Raw genomic sequence first — 18,993 nt, 5'->3', positions numbered from 1 at the left:
CCCTTTCCCCTTCAGCACATGTCTCACAAGGTAACAGATAAGTAGGAGCCTCCAGGGAGTCTGAGATTCTTCCCCAAATTAACTACTTCAAGATTTTAAACCTGTGATTTAGGCAGTTGTGGTTGTGACCAGTGTGGACACTGGCCACTGGAAAAGGAGGATTTCAAATGGCTGAATCCCTCCAAACACAGGAAAGGGAAAGTGTTCAGTGGATCTCCAAGGCCAAAAAAGAAAAAAAAAGGAGCACAAATGGCCATATCACAGAAATATAAGACATGAAGGAGATCTGGTAGGTCATCTGATCCATCCTGTTCTCCCAAAGCTGGGTCAGCCACTGTGATCTCCTGGAACTGCTCAGGTTCTCAGATCTCCTAAAACTGAGCACAGACTGCAAAGAAGCAAAGCTCAGGGTTTGGGGTTTGTATTGAGTATTTTGTTATCACTCCAATTCCAGCTCAGGTGTGTGGCAGGGAGAGCAAAAGACACATTGAAGGTCAAAAGAAAGGACAAACATTTAAGGAGTGAAGGTTCTGCCTGGGTATAAGGTTAAAAAAAAAGGACTATCGCATCTCTGACTCAGGAGGTTTTAAACACCTGACTGGACACAGCCCTGAGAAACCTTTTCTGAGCTCAGGGGGAGCCTGCTTGGAACACTGGTTGGATTAAACCTCAAGAGGTGCCTTCAGGTTCAGTTTGCTCATGTCTCCCTCCAAATCCTGCAACACCTTTGCAGGCTGTGGAGATTCACCTGTACCTGTGCATGCAGGGGAAGGGTGCATGTGCTCTTGGGGCACCTGCATAAAGGGCAGGTTGGAGTTTGCAGGGGGTGACGGTCACTCAGAGAATTTCCACCTCTACACGCACGCACGAGGGCAACAAAGGGAAGGTATTTGTGCAGCTGTAAGCGAGTGTTTGTGTCTGTACTCACACATCAGCGCAACTGCTGCATGAGGGAACGTGTGCCTGCCCACGCACGCGAGCTCAGGAGAGGGAGAGGCTGTTTCCAGCTGCATGGAGCCCACAGAGGAGATCTCCCAGGAAAGCTGCGCTAACAAGAGCATCCTTCTCCCTCTTGCCAGCCCTTTGTGGCTTGTTGAAGTAATGCAGTTTCTGAGGGGGGGAAGTCTTATATCTTGAGACAAACCACATACCTCCAGGGTGTGCATCCAGCCTGGAAGAGAGTGGAAGTGAGACAAGAGAACAGTCCAAGTCTCTCTGAGGTGTCACTGTGCGCACACGGAATGCGATGACTCGGCCCCATCGGAAGCGATGGGGTGAGAAGAGAGAGCGAGCTCCCTTGAGAGGCCTTCAGAAATAGAAATAGGACAATCCAAACACGCTTCCACTTGAAGTCATTCCCAGTGTACATTCCCAAAGCAGCAGGGATCCTCTCATAGGGTTGTAGTTGGCAAAGGTGTTCAAACCCACGCACACAGAGAAAGGTGAGGCGCAGTAGTGAAGTCTGGTGTCAGAACACACATGTAAAATAACGTCTGGCATCAAGTGCTCTTCAACTAAATGTCCACCAGAAGAGGTTCTGGGTAATCTCTGATGCTTTAATAAGCCCCTTGCCAGTGTGGGTAGGAGCAGAGAAGCAGCACTCCCAAATTCCAGAGAGATGAATCACTGGGTAACCTGGGGGACCCTTGGTCGTGCTGAAGGGAAGGGGAATTGAAACAGATTGTCAGGGAGCACCAAGGCACAGTGTGGGAGGAGGGAGAGGCAGAGGGGATGCAGTGTGTTCAACAGCATGTGTCCTGCCTGCAACCTGAGAGGGGAAAAATCCTATCCAAAACCTCCAGCTCCAGACACCCTGTTTGTCAGAGGAATTTGAATTTCTGGTGCTGCTCCCAACCCAGGGGCTTTGCCAGGTGCTCTAGAAGCCCCGCTGAAGCTCTGCACTGTTGCAGTTCACCTGCTGGGTTATGGCCAGCAGCTCCATACCCAGCTCCTTCCATCCCATTGGATGGGTGAGAGGGAATTTGCAAGTAGGTGATCAGAATAAATGATTTACCAGAGCACTAAAAGATCAAGGCAGTTGTTTCTGAAGGATCTCAGAGCAACTAAAGTCTAAAGTGTTACTGTTCTTTCAGGTCTACCCCCAGGCTGTCAACCTTGATCCAGCTTCTTGGAATAAATAATTGTCCCACTCCTCATTAGCCAAAAAGTAGGAAACCTGTTCCAAAAGCTCATTGCACACTCCCCCAAGAAAACAGGCAAGTGATGAGTATCAGCTTCCCAAGAACACAGAGCCATAAGAAGTATAAAATTTCTAATTCATATTTTAAATGAGATTCCTTTTGCAGTTCCAGTAGTACAAGAAGGATAAGAAAGAGAAAGGCTTTGAAAAATACCTTTTAAGTATCAACTCCAAGTCTCCCCCCAGGTTTCACTGTAGTTCAGTAGGTCATACATTGTGAGTCACGGAGGAGCAGCTGAGGGAGCTGGGGGGGCTCAGCCTGGGGAAAAGGAGGCTCAGGGGGGACCTTCTGGCTCTGCAACCCCCATGGAAGGAGGGTGGAGCCAGGTGGGGGTCAGGCTCTGCTCCCAGTGAACAAGGGACTGGATGAGGGGAAATGGCCTCAAGCTGTGCCAGGGGAAATTTGGATCGGATATCAGGGAAAATTTCTTCGTGGAAAGGGTGCTCAGGCAGCGGCACAGGATAGCCAGGGAAGTGGTGGAGTTCCCATCCCTGGAAGTGCTCCAAAGCCCTGTGGATGTGGCTCTTGAGGACATGGGTTAGTGATGGGCCTGGCAGTGCTGGGGGAATGTTTGGACTCAATGACCTCAGAGGGCTTTTCCAACCTAAATGATTCTCTGAGTGAACTCAGGGCTCCTCCTTTGGTACTGTAGCAGTAACCTCAAGAACATCCAGCTTCCATCAAGGAACATGAACCTTTGGACTATGGGAGTATAACCAGGGCTGTGCCACCACATTACCATCAGTATGAATTGCCTCACCCTTAACCACTGTGAGCAGTTCCCACTGCCATAAGAAGCCCCACCAGGTTGGAAATATAATCCACCAAGTTGGAAATGCGACGCTCCTGAGAGTGTTGTGAGCAAAGGGGAACAAACTCAGGATTTTAAATGCCACTTCTAAAATTTAAGCCAGTTACTCTTGGGGTGGAAGTGGCTGTTTCTGATTGCAAAAAGGTTGGATCTCACTCATAAATCCCCATGTGGGCAGTCACTAGACGGGTCCAGAAAGCCACCTCGTAATAAAAGGCGCTGGAAAATCAATAGCAAGGACGATGACTTGACTTTCACTCTCTGAGTAGTCCATTGAGATGAGTAAGACAGGCTCCAGTGCCTCTGCTTACAACTGGTGCCATTTAGTCCATGTACAGTTCCACTGAAATGAATGGACATCTTCAAGAAAAAGAGCATTAGTCCCGTGAGTAAATGTGACACGATTTGGTCTTTAAATAGCACTACCCTTTTGATGACCTTCCACAATCATAAAATTAAGCCTGGAAAGACCTCCAGGGTAAAATCAAACCCTATTTGTCAAAATGTGTCAGAAGGAACACAGTGTGTAGCCAACCTAAGTTGGAATCATGTCTCCATACAGGAAGAAGTTGGAGGTCGTGGAGGAAACACAAGAATGGCAGAAGCCAAGCAAAGTCCATGGTGATGTGGGATTCGTGCTATGCAGGGCATCTCCTTGCTCCTCTGGGCTCCAAGAAATGTCTTGGCTTTGTTTCAGCAGCACAGAAAAGCTTCATCCTGGCACAGGGTCATGCCATGGCCAGTGACACACCCAGAGCACGGCAGCCCAGAGACCTGGCGGGCCAAGCTCACAAAAGGTAGGGGAGTTCCCAAAAGCACCAGTGAGGAGTGACCATGCCAGGAAAAGAGAGGAGCTTTCAGAAAGCCACATTAGTGCTGATGGGAAGTTGCCCTGTAGATGCATAGCAGGATACTGCCAGTATCCAATTACAGTGAGAGCCTCTCCCTGTTAACTCCACTGGGCACCACAGCAGCAGCTCTGGCTGTGCCTTCTCCTGCCCCGCTCGGGGGATCAGCAATAAACTCCTGCCTTTTGATCACTGAGTGCACAGCCATGGGCTCTGCTGAGGGAGGGTGACCCTTTAAATCGGGTCTCTTGGCAAGATCACAGAGAATCACGGAATATTCTGAGCTGGAAGGGACCCACGAGGATCGAGTCCAGCTCCAAAGTGAATAGCCCATATGGGGATCAAACCACCAAACCAGCAATTTCTGCAGATTGTTTTCTTTTCTGACCAACAGTGTGGACTCCAAAGCAAATAGAGTCATAGAACAACCTGAACTGGAAGGGACCCACAAGGACCATTGACTCCAACTCCTGGCCCTGCACAGACACTCCAACAATCCCACTATGTCCCCGAGAGCGTTGTCCAAACACTGTAACTGGTGACCCCCAAGCCTCCCCAGTGATCTCTTTTTACATGCAGATGTCACCAGGCTCACTGGAGGGGAGGAGGAATATTCTGGCTACATTCAAATCCATGAGGTCTTTGACATCAACTTTTTTCACCCCTTTTTCCAGGCACATTCCTGGAGAACTTCTAAAGACCTTCTAAAAGGTGACCAAGAATACCAAGTTTCTTATGAGGAAACACAATTTTCCTTATGAGAGGTTCCGTGAACAACATTCAGGACTCCACAAGCTGAAAAGCTGCTGCTCACAGGCAGGTCTGAAGCTGCTGCTGCAAAGATCTATCTCGTGCTAGGCAGGAAAAGGCTCTGCTCTCCTGCTGGACAGCCCTTCACGTGCATCATGCCCACACTGCAAGGCCGTGCCATAAAACAGTCTGATTTGTTATGAGAAGCTGTCAGTGATGAGAAAGGTAAGATTTGCTTTTCAATTCTTTTCTCTTCAACTGTCATTAAAAATGATTCAGGGCAAAGTCGAAGTCTACGCAACTACAAGATTAGAACTGAGACCCACCATAAATTAAAAGGCTTTTCTTTCTGTTCTTCCCTCCCTGGGCTGTCTCAGGTTACCAGGACAGAATAATTGTAGGAATCCAGAGACAGCCAAGCCTGGCTTGACCAAAACTCAACTGCTACTTGCTTAAAAGGTAAGTGATACCTCAAGAAAACACATGTTGGCTACGTGGCTTAAAACAATAGATCCTTGTAGAAAATCATAAACCTTTAGTTAAAAAAAAAATCAGTTACATTGTAAAATGACATTTCCCACAAGCAGTAGACTGTCAGGGCACTGATAGCATGGGCTGTGGGACTTCTCTAGGGCTGCTCAGCAGAGGAAGTGAGGGGAAAAAAAGAGCTGAGCGCTGCAAACATTCACAGGGTATTGAAAGAGGATGGACAGAGAGTGGGTTTTCTCCTCATTTCTTTCCCAAGGAGAAAAATTAACAAATGTAGAAAGTGGAAGGAAGTAAAGTAGAAAGGAAGGGAGACATAGATATATTTGAGAAGCGTCTTGCTTTTTACTTAAAATCAGGAAAAAAAAGAGATTTTAGTTAGAGGTGTTTTTTTGTTTTTTTTTTTGGGGGGGGGGAGGATTCTACAAAATCTGGGGCTTGAATGGGAACTTTAGATTTGGAATGCAAAACCTTCTCGAAAATCTCACTTCAGTAAGAAACAATAAATAATATTTATGTTATAATAATGTTCTATTATGATACTACATCACAGCCCTGTGCTTTCTCCAATGCCAGCTGAGCATCCACAACCACCAGGCATCTCCAGATGACATTAAATAGGTTGGCAAATGTACTTTGCCAGAAAGAACTGAGGAACTTTATGTACCATCAAGGTACATTATGCCCCACCACCACTAAAATCCAAGATCCTACAAGGCCTTGTAAGCAGAGGGATACAAGGCCACAAGACAAGAAGAATTAGGACAGTGCAGATGAATTTCCTGCTTCTCTTGTCCATACAAAACCCAAACATAAACCTGAGCTGTATGAAGTGCTGAACCATTTGGTTCAAGTGTCCTCAGTCCTTTTTCTTTCTACCTGAACTAGAAAAGGAAAAATAAAAGAAACCAAAAGATGTACAGAAAAGATGGCTTCGCTTCCCATCCCCTCCGAGGAGTCAGGAGTTTATCCTAAAAATGTCTTTGCATGAAATCAATGCCAGAAGTCTGTCAAGGTTGGTGATGTCTGGATCCACATCCCAATTTCACAGAGGCTACAAATGACACGCAGTGCATGTACCTGAGCAGCAATGAATGGATTTTTCTCCACTGAGAGCGTGTCTGGACCTGTCCCTCAGGTTCCCCTCCCTGAGGGTGGTGCTCGCTCCTGTCTCCCTGGGTGCACAGAGTTACTGGTTCCCTCTGCATCAGCCACCAGGGTGGAATGGCTGTTGCCATAGTTACTGCTACAGTAACATCACAGTTTCCACAAAGATGCTTCAGCAATTTACTCTGGTGATTAAACTGCAGCCATTTATGGCACAGAATAAATAACAGGGCAGCGGTGAATTATGGGGCTACGGCTCCATCGATGGGTCCCGGTGACATCATAAACCACAAGAACCCAGCTCGAGTCATCAGAACTCCCGAGATGGAATTATAAGCCCCATCATTCAAACCGTGCTCTTTAAGGATATTTGATATAACACACGGAGCCAACAAAATGAGAGGGGGAGAGGAGCAGAGACAGACCGCCAGGCTCTCGGGCCAACCACGGGCTCTCCTGGCCACCAGGAGCCTGCAGCCAGGAGTGGTAAGAGCTGCCACGGTGCAGAGGGGAGACAGACTGCCAGGCACTCAGCCCAGCCAGGTACACGTCTGGGGTTGGGAGGGCTGCTCCAGATCAATGCTGCCTGTGGGACGGCACCGTGAGCCTGCCAGGAGGAGTTGCACTCCCAGCAAAGGTCTCTGGGAGCGCTGGCGTTGCAAACCAGACTAAACGTGCCTCAAGTACAGCCCTTCATTTCCCCTGCTAGCTCGTTTCTGTTGCGTTGGAGCGGGTCCACCTCTCTCCCAGGGTTGCTGCACCCCACGGGGAGCAGGCTCAGGTTCTGGGGTCAGAGCACTGAAGCAGCACAAGTGGCGCTGCAATCCCGATGCTACCAGTGGAGGAGCTTTTTTTAGAGCGGACCATTTGCTGGCCAAGACTTTCCTCCTCGAAGCATCTGGGGCCAGGTCCTGAGCAGGCTGTAAACTGCTGACACGGGCTGAAACGAGCCCAGGCCCTGGCTCCAAGCCCACGGTGCCGGGACAGCAAACACCTGCAGCTGAGGGCTGGGGAGGTTGAGTAACATCGATTGCTTTGTACGTTCTGGCCCATTAGATGTTATTTGAAATCCTGAGGTATCACAGGACAGAACGATCTATAAGATCGCTGATAGCAGACGGATCTTCTTGCTCGTAAAAGTTGTTTGTTTGACTTCAGCGCTTCCTAAAACTTGTGTTTAGCAACTAGCAAACGTAAAGCTTTTTTTTTTATTATTCCCTGTTCTCGTGAAAGCTTCAGGCAGCCAGCCCTTTGTTTCTTGATGCATTTGACAATGTAGAAGATGTAAATGAGTCACTGCAGGCTCACTTTCTTTCCTGAGCAGCTCTTCAGATTGCAAAAAAATAAATCCCAGGTGGCAAATCACAAGAGAAACACCAAACCAGTACTGGACTGGGATGACCAACACAGTGAGCTCTGCCCAGCCACCTTCTCCACCTCTCATCACCGTTTCTCCAACAGAACTTTAGGACCAGGGAAGACAGACTCACTTTTCCATCAGTGATTCTCTTTAAATATATACTTAATGGTAGCATTTTTAAAATCACTCATCACTGACCTAAAATGGGATGCTATTTGAGGTCAATGTTATATTTTCCATTGGGGACAGTTTGACCAACGTTGAGTACTTTAAAATTTCCGCCCCTACGTATGTATAAGGATAAGGAGGGAAAGAGAGTGTAGAATGATACATGTGTCTTACTGTAGCATACTAGACAGAGACAAAACCACATTTTTAATAGCTTTCTCTATTGATTGCAGAACTATTTATCATGTGACTGCAATAACACACACTTGCAGACTTCAAAAACTAAAGTGCTGCTTCAAAAATCTCTGATCTCACTGTAAAATGATAACATCTCCAATGAAGATAATCACCCCAGAAATGGGTAATTCTGTGCTTCATTTTTAACCTTCTTTCAGAAGGTTCAGAACAGTTCATGCCTTTTGCAAGCTGGCCAGAGTAACACTTTGGAGCTGCTTGTGCCCATATCAGATCTGAATTTGCTCCTCTACCTTCACCTTCTCTCTCTCTCACACACATACTCATTTTAGGTTTTGTCTGCCCTGCTTGCCCTTCACCCTGGATGCTGCACTGTGGCAAAAGGAATGATTTAATTCAGACAAACCAAAGATTACCATGAGCGACTTCCCCTTTCGCTGAAGAACCCAAGGATGGTGAAACTCTTCTCTGGGTCATCCCCTCCAATAGCAAAAGTGTCCCACTCAGGAGTTCAAGCTGATCTGCAGGGCAGCCTGCTGGTTCCTATTGTCCTGTAAGTTTATTTTTCAGAGGATGGGCCCTTATATTGCCTGAGAGAACAGGCAGGTTTACATAAAAAGCTGCACAGCAGAAGGATGATGAATTGCAACGGTTAATGAGTAATTTACTAATTGCATATTCCAGCAGCAATCCAGGACCTATCCCCCACAATCCCAAACTATTCCATACACTAGCTAGAAAAGAGTGCAAAGAGAAGGAACAAAGCAAAGTATTTGACCCTCAAAGCTCCCTGGCAGCACTGCAGTGGGCAAAATCCTACAAACACCATGGAAAGGGTAATCTTACAGTGGTGTAAATTCAGATGAGATAGTGATGAGAACAAGATTGTCCAGACAAGGCACAGGCTTTGGGGCCACTTCTAAGGGGACCAAATTTGTGAGAAGACAACAAAGCAAAAAGCAGAATCACCACCCTGGAGTTCAGGACAGCAGACTTTTCAAGGATCTACTCAGAGGAATTGCATGGGAGACAGAGGGGAGAAAAGAGGGGACCAGAAATGCTGGCTGATTTGAAAGAATCACCTCGGGAATGATCCATTCCTGACAAGCTGGAAGTCAAGCAAAGGCAGCAGGAAGCTCGTGGGGATGGGCATAGAGCTCCTGACACTACTCAAAGATACAAAGAAGAATACACAAGGTAGGAGCAGGGCCAGGTGACCCAGAAGGAACACAGAGATTCTGAACATGCTGAGGTTGATTTAGTGAAGCCAAAGCCTATCTGGGGTTTAATATTGTGAGGGAGGTCAGGGGCACCAAGAAAGGCTTCTACAGGAACAGCAGCAGCAAGAGACAGATCCAGGAAAAACTGAGCTCACTGGTAAAAGGTAAAATAAAGTCATGGATAAGGGCAAATTGCTCCTTGTCTTCCTCACTTCAGTCTCTCCTGGTAACTCCCGAGCAACCCAAACTGGCTGAGCCTGCTTTGAGCAGCACATTGGACTAGAACACTTCCATCAGTGCTCTCCAACCTCAGCTGTGCTGTGATTGTGTGAATGGAGCAAAGGAAAAACACCATGTCAAAAGCACTGACGGGGAGCAAACCAGCCTGAATAAAGGAAATGCTTCCACAGAGAAGGATGCAGGATTTGGGAGATGTGAGCCACCTTTCCCTCGGTTCACACAGGAGCAGTTAAAGCCAGGACTGGGTCTGATTAGACACACCAAAAGCAATCTCGAGCTCACTCACGGGGGGGGGGGGGGGGGGGGGGGGGGGGGGGGGGGGGGGGGGGGGGGGGGGGGGGGGGGGTGCTGTGCCTGTGGAATGCCAGAGGAAGCTGGAGGGACCAGTGAAACACAACCAGCTCTTTAAAACACAGGGTCTATTGTCTCACCTGCCCAAATTTGCCCTAATCAGGTGCTGGCTCCGTTTCACCTCTTGAACACGAGCTCCCAGACTTGCAGGGCACACACTGAGCTTCACCAGCAAGCACAGAAAGGGGAAAACAACCAAACCTAAATTTCTCCTTACTCTTTCCCCTTTTAGTCCCTTTGCCCAGGTGATGAGATGCTCTCACCTGGCCAGAAAACAAAAGGACAGAAATAGAAAAATCAAATGCTACGAGGAGGATGTGGGAGCAATGTAAACTGTCTGTTGTTCTGTGCATGCTTTTTTTTTTTTTTTCCCTCCCCCTTTAATTTCAATTTGCAAAGACAGTGAAATGGAAAATGTGCCTCTAATTATTACCCCTCTGTGCTTCCTAAAAGCCTCTCTCTGAACTTTTAAGTCTCCTCAAGTTTCAGGTCCTCTTTTTCTCCCTCTCTCTTTCTCTCTTTCCCTCTCCCCCCCCTTTTTTTTTTTTTTTATTTAAACTAATCTAAAAAAGCTATAAAAAGCCTCTGACACTATAAATTCCCTTGTAAACCCTGGGTTTATAGGTTTAATTGCCTCATTTTACTGCCTTGCATGCTTTGTTCCTTCAGGATTTTAGAGAGCTGCCCCAGTATTTAGTACAAGCAGGCAACCTGGGGAAAGAGAGCCCATCCTGGAGCCCTGGACTGGAGTTTGGCTGTGGCCAGAGCTCTGGCACGGGGAGCACCCTACAGAGACTGAGCCCAGAAATGGCTCCACTCAGACTCACACGTGTGGGAAGCTGAACTAGACAAAAACAGAGGAAAACCTCAGTGCTGGGAAGTTCAAGCCTCCCTTGACATGGGATAAAATCACACTCCCAAAGGCTGGAGGGAATGAGAAAAGCCACAGAGAGTCTCTCATGGGGGAAGGGGCAGTGGGGAAAATTCTTCTTGCTCTGCTGCAGGAATGGTTTCTTCCCAAGGCACAGTACAGGAATCCCAGAGATTTCCAAGCCATGGGACTCCTGTGCTAGGTGCTGCACAAAGAAGGACAAACAAGTTAGATCCCAGCCCATGGAATTCCCCATCTGAACAACCTTCCTCTTCAAAGAAGGGATAGGGCAAGGTATGAAAATCCTACCAAGATTCCCCCCTTGATCCCTCCTAATCTCTCAGTCCCAGTTTTGCTCCCAAAGCCTTAATGCCCAAGCAATCAGCAAAATCCACCTTTGCTTCAAACACAAATGTTCCCTAATTATGCCTCGACCTGTCGAACGGCTCCCCCCGATCTCAGCCAGAGGCTGTGGCTGTGCCTCCCCCTGAGGGGTGCACAGGGACTCCATGAGGGGAGCCAAAAACAGCCTCTGCTTTTATTTTGGGATTAGAATTGCTAAATGGACCTGTGAGATGACACCCTTGGTTCCATCTGAGCCTAGAGATTTTTTTTTTTTTTTTACCTGTCATATCCAAGTGCTCCGTTAAGAAGAACAGACTATCCAGGATTTTATTCCTGAACTCCTTCCTTCCTTTACCAGTTCTAATTCAAGCATGGGAAACAGAAAATACTAGAAAGAAGGGAGAAATAAATGAAAGCCTAAAAGCTTTCAAACAGTTTGGTTTTGGCTTAACTGAGGAAATGATAAAGGCATTCAGATGTGGGTTTCACTGGCAAATGAAGGGTTTTATTTTTTTCCCTGTTTTCCTGAAGAGGCAAGGCTCCTGAATCCTGATGTGTGTGCAGCTTACACTACGTTCTGGTTTATGGTAACTTCAGAAAATGCTGAGCATTCTTCACTAAATATGTCAGGGAGAGAGAAGTTTTGGGATTATTAAGTGTCTGGAAGTTTTACAAATACAGGTCAGCCAGTAAGGGAGCAAGATACAAATTTGTTTCCCCATCCTTAATCTAAACCATAGAGTAACTTAAATTTCTTTATGCTCTTCCCCAAGTTACCATTCTCTGTGATGCTTCCCCCAGTTCAGGGATACACGTTGTGTCAAGAACTGGCTCTGCTTTTTGTACTAACTGAGGTAAAAGAGTAACAACCTACTTATTTTTCCAGATCACTTATGATTTTATAGACCTGTATTGCATCTCTCCTCAGCTACCTTGCAGACTGTAGATCCCTGGTCTGTTTAACTGCCCTTCATAAATAGGATGGTTTTCCCTCTCTCGTCTCTGCACTTCTTTTCTTAGCTGGATCCTGTGAAGAAGAAGGGAGAAGCATTCCCTGTTAGTGGAAAGGGAATTTAAAACCATGTGTTCACACACAAGCTACTCCCTGTGAACAAGCAGATCCTGAAAAAATACACTGCTTCTTTTAGCCATTAAGCTGTTGGCAGCAGGGCAGGCAAAAGAGAAGGGGAGAGGAGGGTGAGGCACTCAGAGGATCAAAACCTGGACGAAAAGTAGGTTTAAAACAAATGAACTGAAGAAAGAACTTGTTGTTGGTGAAGTTGATCCTTCATGCTGCTCTGCTATCTTGTAAAAGGAGTTTTATTTGCCTTTTTGTGGGAGTCCTGGGAGGAAACTATTAAAGCCCCAGGCTTTAGGCAGTTTGTGGGGATGTGGATCCAGGCACATGCGGGAGTGTGCGAGTGTCTGGCTGTGCACGACTGGGTGTTTTCTCCCTCCCTTTTACAAGGGCCGGTCAGGTCACAAGGTTAAAGCCAGGGGGGACTTATTTTGTGTTGTAAGAATTTTTACAAAGTGTAAAGGATCAAAGTAATTAGCTGAGGGTGAGAGCCCAGGACTGTCAGGGAAGCAATGCAGCCCCTGCCCGGGAGTCTCGATGGCAGCCGGCCGGCCTCAAATCCAGACCCTGGGAATGACTTCACCAACAGGTCTGAGCAGCACAGGGTGTGTGCTTCTTGATATGAAACTTGGGAGGAAGAAGAAAGATGACATTTTGGATGGAGGGGCTGGAAAATGTTCCAGAAATGCAGCTGAATTAAGCACAGGAGCTGTTAGGTGCGAACACTTTGAGGGCAGCTGTCTGCCACCGCGAGAGCTGCCAAACCACGCGGGCACTCCTCGGGGAGCAGGTCGCTGCTTCCTGCTTCCAGCTGGCCTGGAAGGATATCCAGAGCGGAGTCAGAACTCTCAGCTCGGTCCTTCAAAGCAACCAAGTGAGAAGGAAAGAGGCACATGGGGCGATGAGGCATCAGCACCAAAACACTGGGTGCCAGGGGAAGGTCAAAGCCACCTGCAAGCCTTGACCAAGAACTTCCTACTGGACATCTTTGTTCTCTCTGCTGCCCCTCGCTCTTGGGATGCTCCTGATGCAGTTCAAGTCCATCCAACAGCACTTTCACTATAACCAACCAGCCCACGGCACATCTGTAGCGTCTGAGCAAGGCAACTTGTGTTGCACCTCTGGCCTGGGCTTCCTCATCAAAACGGGTTGACCAGGGAGCCTCTGAGTCAGTCTCCTCCAGATGTGCACAGGAAGGAGCTCTGCCTCTAAGCCCACAGTGCTCATCTTAAAAAAAAGAACCTTTGATGACACAGATCTTCTATGTCTCCTAAAGTAACTCTGCTTTTTATTCCTAGAATGACAGGGGTGTATGAGCCCAGTGTTCACTGCACAGCAGGAAAATCAACTGCTCCTGGCATTGCACCATCCATCCGGTGACCTGGTGTTCCCTTTTTTCCTGTTGTGCAGTCAAATATCCAAGACTGGGAAGCATATGCTTTTTTAGGAGAGGTTTCTGTGAGGACAGGGAGGAGATAAGATCTCTAGCCAAAGAGACTGCCCTACTTATGCATGACTGCCACAGCTCCAGGGGTGGCTCATATGTGTAAAATGCCAAACTACACAGCACATAAACACAGAGTACAGCACTGGAGAGCCTCCAAGTCCTTGGAGTCACCCATGTTTTTCACTGGCACTGGTAACTGAGAAGAATGAGTTACATCCTATCCTGGAAATACAGACCAAGATCCTCCAGACGGCCACGGAAGGATTTTCTGGGCACTGGATGCTTCATCCCTCACCTCTCCCACACTTATTCAGAATAAGCTAATTAGCTGCCACTATTAGAAGCTAAGGGGATAGGAAGGAATTAAGAAGTGAGAGTGGGAAACTGAGTTATCCCTGGATCATAGCCGGTGGTAAGCTGTGCATCCTCCTCACCCCGAGTGCTAGGGTGGCAGAAGAAGAGGTAATTCTACCCCCTGCCTGCAGCTGCTGTGTGAAAGACAGGTATTTACTCACACAGAAGTTTCTTTTTTAAACTACTGCATTAGTTTTATTAAATGTCTGTAATCTACATTTCACCTTTCCTCTCCAAATTATGTTCATCTTTGTGAGAGAAAAAGAATCAGATGCCTGACCACAGCCTTGGCTGGGAGCCACCTCCAGCCCCTGCGAGGATGAGTTAGTGCTGGTGCTGGTATTGATCTCCAGGCACGGCCTGTCTGGCTGCATGGCCTTCGTGTCTCCTACCCCACACTGCTCCACCCACCCGAGATCTGCCTCCCCTTGGCATCCCCCTGCTTCCCAGCCTATTTCAGATGCAAAATGTAGAGCTGGCAGGTGTGGCTCCAGCATGGCCCACAGCCATTTATCACACACTTCTCAATAAGCTAATAGCCCTAATGTGTGAAAATTGATTTCTGGGGTGGATGCAGAAGTCCCAGTGATTTACACTCTATTTCCAATTGATGAGGCTCAATTGATTTCAACGAGTACTAAAATATTTACCAGAGTGAAAGGCAAGAGGAGGGGGTGTGGGGAAGGACTGGGAACAGGGTCATCACTCACAGAGAGGCATCTCAGCAGGGCTGGTGAGGGGCACCACCAGCCTCTGCAAGGGCCCAGCAGAGAATGAAGCATTTGGGGTAACAGGAAAACTACTTGGTCAGCCGGGAGGAAAGCAGTGACAAGAGAGAAGGAAAAACTGATGTGTCACAAACGCAGCATTCCAGCTTTGGGGTGAGCCAAGGCTCATAAAACTCCCCTGATGCCTCTGAGAAATAACTCTGGGAAAGCACCTTTGATGTTGTGCCCTGCCAAGGCCAGTGTGAACTCAGCTGCCTTTGCCCTCTGACTCCCACGGGCTCTGTGAGCTCCCTGACAGCACAGCTACACTCAGGGTTAACAAGAGAAGAAGGTCCAGTGGGCCTCCCAAATGCCTGATCACAACTCCTCAGACTCAGACTCTGCAGACTCAGCTCCACGTAACACCCAGCTGGATGGTCAGGACAGCCCAGAGGCAGCCACTGAGTGGGATAAACACTTCCCACACCCCATTCCCAAGTGCTGATTGACCCAGCAAAGCAGATCAGGGCAGTCAGAAGAAGCTAAAGAAAGGAATGGGAGAGGAATAGAAGTTGAAGCACTCTCACAGTCTACAAGGTGACTTGCTTGTGGTCTCCTGAGCCCCACAGAGGATGTATAACCCTTTCCCTCTGTCTCTATTTCCACCTGAGCTGGAAGGAACAAACCCAGCTCTCAAGTCCCACTCACCTTTCCCAAGTCATCCTCCCCTTCCCCTGTCTATCAATCCTCCCTTCTCCTCCCCTTCCCTCGCCTCCATAGGGTGAAGTTCTCATTTACTGGATCAAAGGTTAGCTCTTGTCAGACCAAAAGCTTCGAAAAACATCTCAGCAACCAATAATTTCCTCGACTGGAGCTGCCCCCACATCTCTGTTTGTCACTCAAAAGCAGTTCAGGGCAGAGGCTTGTAAGCATTTCACAGAAAATCCCAAAAAACAATCTCTCAGCAATGGGGTCAAGACACAAAGTTCAGATCTAGATCGAGGTGGGAAAGTACCAAGAGTCACTGGGTGGTAACTTCTCTGTGAGGCAAGAGGGCTTTCATCCACCACACACTTCCCTCAAGACCTGACCATAGGGTGTTCCTGCACACCCAGCACAGCCCTATCACAGCCCTGCCTGTACATGGAAACCTGAGAGCATTTCACTCTGCTTTTCCAGGTCAGGGCCAGCACATGGAGCCAATACTCCCCCAGTCCTCGAGTTTATTGTGGCACAATCTATTCCAAGCTCATCTCTTAGCAAGTGCTGGTGTATTTCCTGCACAGGACTGACTTCCCTGAACTGCTGAGGATGCTGCCACAAACAGAGTTTCTCTCTTTCTTGTCACCTGTCTCCTCCTGCTGCTCTGCACTCATAATGACAGAATGCTCTGGGGACTATGAAACAGCAATTTATAAAGAAAACACATTCAGCTAAAATTAAAAAAAAAAAAAATCCTACTGCTCACATTTGTTATTCTGTTCTTCCTGGAAAGTACAAGTGCAAACCCCAGCTTTGCTCCTCAGCAGGTTTGGTTTCCTGCCTCAAGGCACTGCCCAACCTGGCAGGTAAGGGATGCTCAGAGCATCCCACTGCCTTTGTGCTGCCACTGAAACCTGGCCCTTCACTTGTCAACACACCAAACGGACACAAACTCTCCCCTGGCTGTTTTCTTCTCATTCTGCCACTCCAAGGCAGACCCTTCAGCACAAAGAAGTTGTTTGTCCGAGCAAAAGTATTTGTTGATTCTAGAAAAGGTGTCTTGATGAAATCTAATCATTTCACTGCATTTGAAATGGCAGAAAAAGAGAGAAGAAAGATATTAATGCTGTCACCAAGTGCTTTCTGGTCAGTTAAGCAGTGAGGAGTTCAGTGCAACACTCACCCTCTGATTTTCCAGTTCCCTGTTTAGGTAACTCCTTACTCCTCTTTTTAGTTTATACATTTCAGATCATCCCTCCCATGCAACTTCAAGAGTTTAGGGTGCATCAAAAAAGAAAAAAAAAACAAATCCACATTCAAGCCACATGTCTAGTGGGCAAACTCAAAGCAATTCAACCCCCAAGGTTCCTTTTTCCTCTGTCCTGCTCTGTGGAAGTCATTCCATCTGCCTCTGCTTTCTCTCGCCTTGCTGAGAAGCTACAAAGATGTTGCACTTGTAAACTTGGTGCAGGAAGCCCTCACAGTGTAAAGCAGCACTAATTCTTCACCTTCACAAGAAGATGATGTAGTGTTTAATCAGCAAATGTCCCCATCTGAGCTCTCCAGGTGAAAAATGATATGCAAGTGCAAAGTGTTTTTTAAAAATATTGGAAATACATTTTATAAATAATAAAAGAGGAGAACCTTCCATTTTAGCCTGTGTGTGTTCCTCTGGCCATCCCCACTCCCCTCTCTCCTGCTCACTCTGCAGAGCTGTATAGAAAATCAGAATCCAATCTCAGCAAATCCTATTGACTGTCTCCTGTCACTCACCTGATTAAAGGTTCCACTTACATCCAAATGGTTAGAGCCATGACTCTGAGCCATTCATAAAACTCCTATTGAAGGATTAGCTTTCACAAACTTTGCCTTAATGATTATGCATTCTATTGATCAGCGGGGGAAACTATAAAAATTGACACCAGAATAAACTTTGAAGGACTGCTCTCGCTCAGCACAACTCGGATCAATTGGAATCGACCAGGATGATAGGGAAGGGGTGGGGGGGTGGGGGGGGAAACAGCCTCTCTCCATTAGCTGGGTGTAATCCTGATTAGCTGAATGTTTAAGTTTGGTGTGGTTTTTTTCTGTCTGTCTCTATCTGATTGCTGAAATCCAACAGCATCTCGGTGCGGTGCAGACTATCAGAGCTGGAGGTTAAACCTCCCAAATGCACTGGTGGATGTTCACTCCACCTTTGCTCCACAGATAAGCCCTCCCTCACCACTGCTTTGATGTCCAGATTTCCTTATCCCTGTTCCCAGTTCAAAACAATCCAATACCCCCCCAAAGTGATTATTTTGCTCATGGAGGGAATAGGTGTTGGTCACTGATAACAAAAGGAAAGGGTGTGTTGAGGTGACATTCCTAAGGTCAACCGGGAATTCTTTGGTTTTTACCCTTGGAATTCTTTTCCAAACCATTTTTGGAGAACACATGAATACATGCAGGTACCCAGCTTTGGCTAGTCTGCCTGAAATAGGGAACGACCCAGGAGAGATGAGACCAAAACTTAATGATTGCTTTTCTAGATATTTCCCAGGTTTTAAGAAATGAAAGAAAGTATGTCCTGCCCTGAAAACAAAAGTTTGCCCCTCTCAAACCCTCAGGCCATCATGGCTACACAGCACTAATGATCCCTTGAGTGAGATGTGCACTCTGCTGTGGAGCAGAGCGATGCAGCTTCCAGCTGGGGTGCACAAACACGGATACCAACACCTCTCCAAAGGCTACTGCAGGTGAGCTGAGGATGCCCAGCTCCAGTTCCTCACATTCTCTGAATTTTACTGCCTCATCCCAAGCACTGAAATGTCGTTTCAACACAGCCACCACCAGTTCCTGCCACCTGACCGTGCTCCCGGGGCTGCAGCTGGAACTGCAGCGGTAAAGATGCATCTTCCCAACGCATTCCAGTTCCAGGGTGTGCTGAGGGACAACAGCAGGAGCTTCCTGAGAGATTTTACAACCTGAGCTGCATCCAGAGCTTGGCTGACGTCTCCCATGAGTAGCTGTCCCATTCCAAGGAGGATGGACAAGATCCAGCCCAGGGAAGCAGATGTTTTCAATCCCAGAATGGACCTTATCTAGAGCCCAGCCTTACAGCCACCAGAGTCCAGCTCAGGTTTACATTAAGCTGAGATATTTTCCCAGACTCAGTTCCAGGTGGTCGCTGAAATCCAGGTCTCCTTTTTACCATGAGATTACCCAGGGGATGAGCAATCCATCTGCTGTTTGACAACTAAATAACCTTTCTTATGTGGCATCCCAGATAGCTGGGACAGTCTGAGAATCAAAACAAAGAACTGAGAATGGCCTGATAAAAACAGCCAGTTTCAAGAGGTAAGATTCTCTCAATAAAATCACATGGCTAAGATAAAAATTTGTCCATAAAAAAACATTTCTAGGGTTATAGAAATTTGTAACTATGTGCATCTGAGCAGGATCCATCTGAGTTAATTTTAGGAGTCAGGAAATGAGGTCTAGCCTAGAACAATCCTCCAGGCTCTCTGCTGAGCCAATGGCACAGACATCTCCCCACGGTAACACAACCCATCTGTCCTAGGTAAACTTTGGGGGATGAAATGGCTCACCTTGTAATGGCTAAACACACCTCAGGGTGACAGGTCTGGCCACCTGCATGGACCCAGAGAGGAGCAAAGGCATGGTCAGAGCAAGCAGCCAAAGTGTGAGGAACTCAGACAACACTCCACAGTAATCCTCTGATATACTCCAAGACACAGGCTCAGCAGAAA

At 47.4% G+C, this 18,993-nt stretch overlaps 1 long non-coding RNA gene across 1 annotated transcript in view; it reads right to left on the bottom strand.

Annotated features, from left to right (window-relative positions):
• Positions 1–1,392: 1,392 nt before the first annotated feature.
• LOC114066565 overlaps positions 1,393–18,993 on the bottom strand; it is a 70,460-nt gene continuing 52,859 nt past the window's right edge. Inside the window, exon 3 of the long non-coding RNA XR_003573206.1 lies at positions 1,393–1,514. This is a non-coding gene — a long non-coding RNA (uncharacterized LOC114066565). The remainder of the gene's footprint in view (positions 1,515–18,993) is intronic.

This window comes from Empidonax traillii, unplaced genomic scaffold, assembly GCF_003031625.1.
Source record: "Empidonax traillii isolate 1590-97213 ecotype Southwest subspecies unplaced genomic scaffold, ASM303162v1 scaffold777:size296887, whole genome shotgun sequence".
Classification (NCBI taxonomy): Eukaryota; Metazoa; Chordata; class Aves; order Passeriformes; family Tyrannidae; genus Empidonax; species Empidonax traillii.
Note: the sequence above shows the minus strand (reverse complement) of the source record. Positions and strands in the feature narration are given on the sequence as shown.